The following is a 10936-nucleotide window of genomic DNA, read 5'->3' on the forward strand; positions in this document are numbered from 1 at the left end:
CACATTGTGTGTGTGTCTCTCTCTCTTGCTCTTGCTCCTTCCACCATAGCTCTTGCTTCCACTTCAGAGCTTGCTCCCTTCAACATCATCAATAACTTCAAAAAGCTATCTTATTGGGACTGGCCATACGGTGTCAAGAGGGACCTTTTGAAAGACCCCATGCATAACTCAACTACCTACTCAAGCTACTTATGTATCTTCTCTCATGAAACACAACATTATGGCTACAAATAACCTTTCTAGCTTCCAAATCCCAAAGGTGATTTGCAACACTATCAAACTCATTAACTATTTTATAGGCCAAGTTCATTCTATGTGCCATACAATGAATTCCTAACATGAAAGGTACTATAGAAGTTTGTATGCGGACACAAATTCCTGAGCAATGGCCTTGCATAACTGTTGCTCCATCAACTCCCACACAAATTAGTTTTTTTGCAATCTCAGCCCTTGATAATTGCAATAAACTCATCAAGCTTTCTTCAACTAACAATAACAAATTATCTGTTGTGGCATCTTTTTGCATTTTGTTTATTGTAAGAAAATATGCATGACGAACATGATTTTTCACAATATAAACAGTCATATAAACCCAACTAGTATTATCTCTAGATGTAGGCTCATCTAGTGAGAGAGGAAAAAATTGAGAAGATTTTATTTTTTCTCTCAAATCTTGCTTAAAAACCTCATCTAATGCTTTTGCCAAATCCCATCCACTACTGTGTGACCAATGCGATTGTGAAAATTTATCAATAGGAAATTGTGACAAGAATTCCTTATACTCGGGATCGTCCACCATCGGTCTTCCTCGCCTTAAGATATAAAAAACAGTCTACACGTAAAAAAGCCATTACAATTTGATATTAAACATAATATAAAATATATTATGAATATATTAATCATATAAATGTTTAAAAATACCTTCAATTGTAGGATTTTACTTTGCAAAGTCTTATCTTGCATTTTTTCGAACATGTTGTTAATTGATAACTTCTCACGTTGTGCTTGCTCAAGCAAATGTTTATCATATAGTCCTGCATTCTTTAGATGTAGACACTCCTCAGTAGACTTCCATCTTACTTGACTTACTTCTTGCCCATCAACAATGGTTTTTTCATATACCTTGCATGCATGCTTCTCTACAGTGTCAATTTTGAGCTGAAGTGTGTAATCAGTTCCCCTTTTCCATGAGCAACTAATACATTGAGCCTTTTTTGGAGTAGAATCATCTGCTGGTATAATTGGCTCAATGAATGGAATTTTACTAACCCAATCTAGCTTAAATGTACACTATGCAAGGCTCCAAATTCTTTTATTTTTCTTCTCACTACCTTGTGTGCTTTTTAGGGAACTTGACATCTCTTCTTCGTTTGTTTGTATAGGCTTGGTAGCGTTGACATTGTATGGGGAAGTCACATCGGCCATGGATGTCAAGATTGTAAACCACTCCTACCCTTCTTTTAAAGAATACTAGTTGCACATAAATCCAAATATAACTTGAAATTTAAAAAAACATACAAACAATTACCACTTAACTACGACTCACAAAAGATTGGTTTCAAGCTTTTAGATAAAAGTAACTTGTTTGCAAGAACACACACACACACACACACACACACACACATGCACACACACACACATGCACACACACATATGATCACATTTTATACCAATTGCATATAAATCCAAATATAACTTGGAATTTAAAGAAACATATAAACCATTACCAACTTAATCACGACCCATAAAAGATTGGTTTCAAGCCTTTAGATTAAGTCACCTTATTTGCAACAAGGAACAATACCCTTAAATGTGTGCACATACACATCCTTGCGCATTTTGTACCAATTGCACATAAAACAAAATATAACTTGAAATTGAAAGAAACATATAGACCATGACAAACTTAACTACAACCCACAAAATATTGCTTTCAAGCTTTTAGATTAAAGCACCTTATTTGTAAGGAATCACACACACACACACACACACACACACACACACACACACACACACACACAAAGGTACACATACATCGTTGCACATTTTTAAAAACCTTACTAAATAATGACACTAGTTCAATGGAGATAAAATGTGATCTGGTTGATAATCTAATATCTAAGTTTATTATGGAATTAATCGCAAAGTAGCTATCAAAGGTTCATAAAAATCTCTCAGTGGTTCTAGTGACTATGAATTTTCTAAGTGTTACCTTTATTAAGTGCATTATGATAAGCATTGTGGTCTATTATGTAAATATCAAGCTATGATTATTCCCACTCATAAAACTCAAGTATGCATTAGAATAGTCACAAGTCACCAGTGTTTCACATTTGCTAATAACTAGAAATAATTTATAATATAAAATCTTCACCATGATATAAAACATGACACAGTGCAAACAGTGAATTTCAAAACTTGAAAAAACTATCAATCATACAAAACAAATCGTGAATGAGACATAGACATGAAATCTTGGAATAATTACTCTTAAAAATTAAAATCACTTAACTAACTTAATCTATAGGCACAAATTACAAGTCCCATTCCATGAAGTATAGACTTTTACAAAGTTGCCAATCTTTTCAAGACATGTTTGGATTCACAGGTCATGAAAACTCCAAAAACTGATAGATTGCTTTACAAAATGCAAGTAGAGATTGTAAGAGTCGGGTTACTCAAAAGGGGTGAGCTAAGATAGGACCAAGCTCAAGGGGTCTCTGTGCCTTTGCACGATCAATCTCACACTCTACCCTCAAAATGTCGTCGAGGTCTGCAAAGGATATACGTGCAACCCTATCATCCACCAACATGCGATCACTTGCCTTTAACTCTATCAAATGCATGATCACTTCATCTGGGGCATCCCTTGGCTTCCTTCACAACCACTAGTTTTGGCCTAGGCGCCAAAACTCAACAAGACAGATGATGAGTCGGCCAATTGCATACACATCTGACTCCTTATTATAGGTAGGCTGGCACATTGGGTCATAGATCTCAAGTGCAATCCAATGTCTTCTTCTCCTTTTCAACTCTCCTTTCTGCCGACACTCATCTATGGGATGCATGGGATCATTTGGACCACCACAATTGATTGTTGATCTTGTCATGCTAGAAATGAGTATTAGACCCCAGTCAATGATGCCAACCCTAGGGATGTTCTATTTGGTCAAGTCTAGTACCATGTTCTTAGCATGCAAGTCTGAATGGATGATGCCGGCACTATGCATGGCCTTCATCCTATCCACTAGTGCATGATTAATGTTTGGCATATTATTGATAATGCCCACAATCCTAGCTTTCTCCTTTGCATTGGGTACCTTGTCAAGATTAGAGCTAAAATCCCACCGATGGCTTGCGCAAGCACTGGATTGTTCTTCTATATCTACATTTCTTGAAAGGAACCCACATCAATACATCATTCAATGTACTACCATTGAATAAGGGGAAGATTGTAACCCAAGGGGGCTCAAAAGTGAAGGTAATGCATTGCACAATCGATGCATTGATCTTTTGCATCCCACACTCCACTTGAAACTGTTGTAACCTTGCATTATTAGAGCCCTTGTACATTTTGGCACAAAATTTCTAAAGGAAAATAACTGATATTATCTATTGTGGCTTCCACACACTGCCCGAAGGAGCTTTCACCGATGTCTCTGCCTGGCTTGATTGCATCAAAAGGAATGCCAATTGTTTGCACACGTTGGTGATTCCTCAATGTCCGCCACATAGTTATTACCCCTGACGGATCATTTTGTTGTCTTGTGGAACCAGGACTGGGACCTGCACCTATTGTAGTCTTCAAATGCTTTGGTAGAGAGAAGGCACCAAACAAGTCCTTCACCCGCTTTGAACATGCCACCTCCTCTCTCCACTTTGTGTTCCACAAGGCCAACTTCTCATTTGATACAAATGATGGTGCTAACTCCCTATGATCTTCAAGCATCTTAGGTGCATTTCCGAAAAATGTGCGACAAAGATGCAAGTTCTTCTCAGGATCCATGACTGCATCAGTAACTAAGTGCGAAAGCCCTTGTTGCTACAACAAGGCACGCATAGCTATACATGCTCAATTGCAAAAGTTGACAAAGGCAACATCGTTGCTATTAATGAATGATATTTGATCTTCTGTACTAGATGATATGTCCTCTATCAAGCAAATGCAGAGTGTTTTGGCAACATTAAGTGCCATCTTGACACAAGGCCAATTCCCCCTTGTTTGTGATAAAGGAAAAAATTTGTATACGCATGGCTCCCAAGACCCCCACCTCCTAATCGTAAGTTAGATTACATCACTTAAATATAAACGTTTGATATACAATCCTTGATTATTTAAAAAATTACATGATATCAATCTTGGGTTATACTAAGGTTGTATATAGACTTCAATTGAGTTAAAATTACATGATATCATTTAAACATTGAACAATGTAGATGCAACATAGATTCCATCAAGTTTTTTTCTCATGAAAGCATAAATACATAAAAAGATTGCTAGAGTTTTAAAGATCTACACACGTGAGGACACTTTATGGTCGAGTGTACGACCTAAATGTGGCAATGCCCATCCCATCAAGCAACACCAAACAACTAGCATGTCAAAGACATTGCATAGCCGAAAACATGACCAAATGCCCATCACTTATTTATTCATTTATAGCCCATCAAGACACTATTTAGCCGAATTCACGACCAAGAGCCCATCCATACCCCAGGGGGAAGGGAGGGTGTCACAATCAAAATGACACATCTATGCCGAGTTCATGACACAATGCCAAGTCAATTGTGACATACTTGTAAGCAAGAGGATAGGCCTGGTTTCATGTAGCTTCTAATGAAAGCTCCACCATGCCACCATATCCAACTACCTACTCCCTCAGTTGAATTGTGTCGATGGAGTGGCCATTCTACTGATCAATGATCATACATGGATTTTAGTCTCTTTCTCCCCACGTCTCCTTCGCTGCTAAAATAGCCTATAGTCTTAGCTAGTCAGGCACTACATATCATTTGCGGTCCTCAAGCAGCCATTGGTTATAGCTAATAGCATCCCAAGGTTGAATACAACTTATACGCGCCTGTGGTTCAATACAACTTATACATCAACGGCAGGAGCATTGGTCGTCCAGGGCTTGTCCAGGGCCTCACTCGCCAGGTGGCGGCCTACGAGCAACAGTGCATCTTGTTCCCTATGTATGACATCTGCACATCATATCCAGGGCCTATAATAGCATCACTATGCTCATTTGGATGGCATCAGTATGCTCACCTGGGCACGACAACCTGCGAGCATGAATCTTGTTCCCTGTGCACGGCATCTGTAGCACAACATCTCCAAGGGGCAGCTTGCAATGCCTACTTGTCTCATGACGACCGGTCACATCACAGTGTTGCTAGTTTCTAGACCTGCAATGCCTACTTGTCTAACTTCATGAATCATCACTAACTACCTAGTAGCCTACAATGGGTTATACAAGTGTTGCCAGACCTACAATGTGACCAGTGATGATCAATACGGTCACTTGCAGTTCCCATTTCACCACCTACTTGCGAGACCACTATGCAATTGAAAATAGAGTGCCACAAACCTATGACCAGTGACCAGTACGCAGGGAGAGAGGGAGACGACCTGACACCACCTGGAGCTCAATAGAGAGAGAGAGAGAGAGAGAGAGAGAGAGAGAGAGAGAGAGAGAGAGTCACTTAGTACTGCCTGGAGTTGAGCTGCCTGGGAGCGATGAAGATTATTGCTGCTATCTAGAGTTGCCTGGAGTTGCTTGACTGAGCTGCTTCTGAGCAGGAGAAGTGAAGAGAGAGAGTGGGAGAGAGAGAGAGAGAGAGAGAGAGAGAGAGAGAGGAAGAGGAGGAAAGAGACCCGATGTAGAAAAGCACAACTTTGCAATCAACCCAATCATGTGCAATCAAAGTGAGAGAGAGAGACTTGGTACAAAATCATAACCATGAAGTTACTATCATTAGGAGAACATTATGGGTGCACACACCTATTAATCAATAGTTATGCAAGGTTTTTTCACATGAAGATTAAACTTGTAAATGCTTTTACTCAACTCTATGCACCCAGGTCAGTGCTTCGCACCTAAAGTACAGCTTCTAGCCCTCGACCCGCATTGCTAGCTCTAAAATTCTTCAACATCTCTTGCTAAACTTATCACCTACAAGCCTTTTTCTTTTGTGTCAAATTTCTCCTTACGTCATCCACAAGTGACTTATAATCAAAAAGTAATACCACCACATACACAAATGTCATTGAAAATGGTAATACCAGAGTTCCTCTATCTTGTTGAGATGCTTGGAAAACTAGCTACATCTATTTTAGTCCTTAGACCATGTAGTGGCTCGTGAGTTTCACTTGCACCATGTACTACAAATGCTTGTGTTCACACAACTATCACCATAGCATAGAGCATGAATCTCGATCCTACTAAGGTGTTACTCAACTTAGCTTGAAGTGTATGCATAAGAAGGCAATTCCCTAGTACTCCACAACAGTTTGTCTCGATCTAAATGGTCATTGTGGAAAAAATGATGGACATCCTTCCTAAAACTCAAGGCCTCATATGCTTGCTTGTGAACCACATGCCTATACATATTGAAGGATGCCCCATGCAACTGCTAGTCATGATGAGTCATACTAAAGATGTTGCCTAAGAAGAACGGTAGAGCACTTAGGATTATCCCTAGTTGTGCACTCGCCACAGAAATTCAGGATCAATCCCAAGTCAACGAAATCAAATAAAAATGCAACTCTCAATGTCTATTTTAGAATAAATTGTATATGCATTGAGTTGACATTGCCTGTAGGGATTGTCAAATCATGAGCAATGTATAGTAGCAATGTACCACCAAAACAATTCAATCGAATCCAACTCACTGCAACAACGTCTCTCTTCTCTCCATCATTCTCTCATGTAACGTGGTCTACACCCAGAATTAGAGCATCACCCCCTCTTGTATAAAATCCTACTCGAGAAGGAGTTGCACGTAGCTAGCCACCTTAAGGATCCCAACCTCTTGACCAACATTGTTATTTATCATTGTGTGTTAGCAGCTCAAACATTTGATTTGGATCCTCTTGCTAAGTTAGGTAGGACCTCCTGAGAGATGATCTGTATCAATTTTACTTGAATTCTCTCAAAGCTAAGCATTAGAGAGAGACTATTACATTTATTTAGGATGAAAATAGATGCACCTTTACTGATGACTAGGATATACTAATGTTTTCCACAAACATCTCTCTGTGCTAGCCCAGGTTGAGCCTAAGAGTGTTGTTGATTGGTCCTAGTGTGTTGCTAAAATCTTGGATGTGGAAATGGAGAGAGTCCTTGGCACCTTACTGAAATTAGCTAGCTCTTGGATAAACCATTCATTGAAGAGAAGATATTATTTGTGCTCAAGTCTATGAAGAGGAGAAGTCCATTATCATTTATGGGTTTTAGGTAGAGCTCTGTCTTGCTTTACAACTTTCAAGATGCATCCTTCAAAGATTCGACTAGCTCAAGTTATTGGACCATGAGTACCTCAAACCTTTTGGTTCTAAGACGTGTGTATATGTATGTATGAATACAAGAGCAGATGTAACGGTGAGTAATGTGTGTGTGCGGAGGGGTGTGTGTGAGTCATGTGTATGAGTATGTAAAGAAGGAGCAAGGATAAGTAGTATGTGACATGTGTCTATGTATGTACTATGTGTATGAGTACATATGTACATGTGGTGAATGTTTCTATATATATCCCATAACTTATAAATACTGTGGTGAATTCAATATATTTCTTTCAATATTTGTTTCGCATGAATGGCGAAAGAGCCTTCAAAATCTCGACATACCTTAGAAATGTTGGCGAATAAAAAAATTTGGAGTTATAACTCAACCTACTCGAGTTTCGAAAAAAAATATGAAAAAATAAAAGTATAGACATTTGGCGACATATAGCCACTAAAATCATATATGCTCTAGGTGCCATCATCCAAGCTCATAATGAGACAAAAAGTGCATGCCTTATGAGAAAATACATAAATGGGTCAAAAAAACATGAAGAGATCCAAGAGGAAAATAATGTGCAAGAGCAATATTTACATTATAATAAAACCTAGTGCAAGGAAAACATCAATCAATCCTCTAATATCTAATTAGAATGTACCTACATTGACAAGAATTGTAACCCAAGGCTACAAATAGAATCATCACAAAAGTTGATAATTGGGTAGTAGAGATTGCAAGGATAATAGCGAAAACCCCATTGAGAAGATGTCAAGAAGTGCTCATGGGAAAATGAGCAAAGAAATCCTCTACCTTTATGAGGTATGTATCTTGCAAAGAGCCTAGATACATCTTTCAAAATGGGAGTCATAACCATCATATCAAGCAAGATGTGGGTGGCAAAGACAAGTGAAGCATAATGTGCCACCAACCTACCTCCATTTTAAGCTAGTGAGTGATTTTGTATGTCAATATAGCTTATGGCACTTTATTTATAATGTATAGCAAAAGAGGTACTACCACTCGATCGTCACAAGTCCCAAACAAGGTGCAACCCAGATAAAACATTACAAAGGGAATATGTCTCAATTTACAAAGAGCAAGAATTGTTTAAACATTCAGATATGAGAATCAAGATAAAGGGAGAGAGTGAAAGAAATGCTTTTCAATCTCAAGCCCAATGCTTTGACTAGCTAGGGCATAAATACTTGGTAACAACACTATAAGAACACTAAGCCAATTAGTCAAGTCATCCCATTAGACAAGGTAAAGTACAATAAAGAAGTTACTAGTGCACTAGAATGCCCAAGCCTTACTCTCAATCATGAAAACAAAGGATAAAGGGGGGGGGGGGGGGGGGGGGGGGGGGGGGGGGGGGGCGGGTTGCGGTTTTGGGGGTTATTATGATGGAAGTTGCACTATCTAGTTACACAAGCTAGAACAAAAGACACCTACGGGGACTATGTAGATAACAGTTATTGAGACAAAATTTGGATCTGTACCATCCAACCTAAAGTCAAGCAATAACGAATCGCCAAGGAACAGGTCATTTGATGACTTGCAAGTCAAGCTACCAAGAACTTCAAAAAGCCAGTGGCTATGTACAATGAAACAACCACCATCAAGTCTCAACCTACAATTGCAACTAGTAGTGACAACACTAAAAGGTGACCAAAAGACAAAAACTTTGATAAAGGAATCTACCATCCTAAACCATGTAGATCTTGAGAGGACAAATAGCTCAATGGATAAAGAACAACGAGCCAAGATACACATTTCCCCCAAACCCTTTCGTTGATTGAAAGAAACTTATAAGAAACACATACTTGACCAAATGGTTGAGGACCTAGCTAAGAAGAGTAGCTTGTCATAGTAGCACAACGAAAGTGAAGGAATTGGATGACTTTTGCAAGGTACTAGCTAGGGCTTACAAGAAAAATTGCATAGATATAGCCAATGAGAAAGTGGCATTACTATTTGAGACATCAGGAGAGGTTTTTACTTTAAAAGGCTTCACAATGAAATCTTTTAAAGAGTAGGTTTTGGTAGAGTTCCATGCAAAATCATGAAATCAAGAAGAGAAATCAAAAAATGTGTTCCAATAAGGCATTTAAAAATAGGTTATCACATTTTTCAACATTGAAATATCATGTACTTTCAAGCATTGGGTGTCAAGTTCAAAACTATTTTCCCTCAGATTTCAAAATTCCATATCCCTTTTTAGCCTCCCCTCACAAGCAAACCAAGAACCTTTTTTCAACTTACTCTTCTCTCTTATTGCCATATCTTGCTAAGGAGTGTTGTGTATTGTACATATTTTTTCCCTAAGGAACTATGAAGAAGGTGAACATAACTTATCGGATTAGATATCTTGGAGATTGTGGATGGTCACACGTTTGGGGATGGTTAGAATATAAAAGGAAACCAAGACCCTAACCTTATTGAGTGTATAACAACAAATGTAACTCTTACATACTTCATTCCAAGACAAAATTTGTGGACACTATACAAATATGGACAATGGCAACGTCTTAAGGCTGAGGGGTAGAACATGGATCAAGATTTGGGGATAAAGAGCACTCGACCATCAACAAGGTTGTTTTTCAATGGTAGGGCCATGACTCAATCATTGTTAGTGTTCAATAAGATTGGCAAAATGAGTTTCGTTAGAAAAGAGATCCAAATAAGATCTTGTAATCCATTTTATGACTTCTCCTTTAGGTTACTCAACTAGAAAGTTGGAAAAAAGAAAAAAATTTGTAAGAAATGCCACCATTGTCAAGAGCCATGTGTCATTAAGATCATGGAATGATGTTATTAAATAAAAAATTACTTGTCTAACAATCTCTTGTTCTACCATGTTTTTCTTAAAGAAATGTCACCATTTGTGGTGACTCTTAGAAAAAAAGAAAAGAGATATGTGGGACTTGTATCAAGTTTCAAGTTTAAGAATAGGGACCTATAAATCTATGTGTAGCAGATAATGTTCAGAAGTCATTTTGCATTAAAAATATATTACAATGTTGGCATCCTCATAGAAGAAAAATGGCACATAGATACACCTTAATGATTGAATACAGTAGAGTAATGATATTTATTTGTATAAACATAGACATTATAAATTGCATTGTAGAGGGGGGGGGGGGGGGGGGGGGGGGGGGAATTTTTAGCTTTCAGTCTCTTCCTTGCATGAACCTCATCCTCAACTAACCCCTCAAAAGGATCAAACTATAGTATTTTATTTTAATGAATGTTTTCTTTCCAAGACCATCTGTGGTATCCCTCACACCAACCAATAGACCCCACACAACATATGAGATGTGGTAAGAACTTTGGAGTGGGTGGATGGTCCTTGGTCAAAAATCTAAAGGGTTGCCTATTTCTCTAGGAGTATTAGCTTGTCATAGTTTCATTCAAATTGATGCATGCCAACA

The sequence above is a fragment of the Lygodium microphyllum genome, chromosome 10 (assembly GCF_053477565.2).
Source record: "Lygodium microphyllum isolate KBCC chromosome 10, Lygodium_microphyllum_v1.1.10, whole genome shotgun sequence".
Classification (NCBI taxonomy): Eukaryota; Viridiplantae; Streptophyta; class Polypodiopsida; order Schizaeales; family Lygodiaceae; genus Lygodium; species Lygodium microphyllum.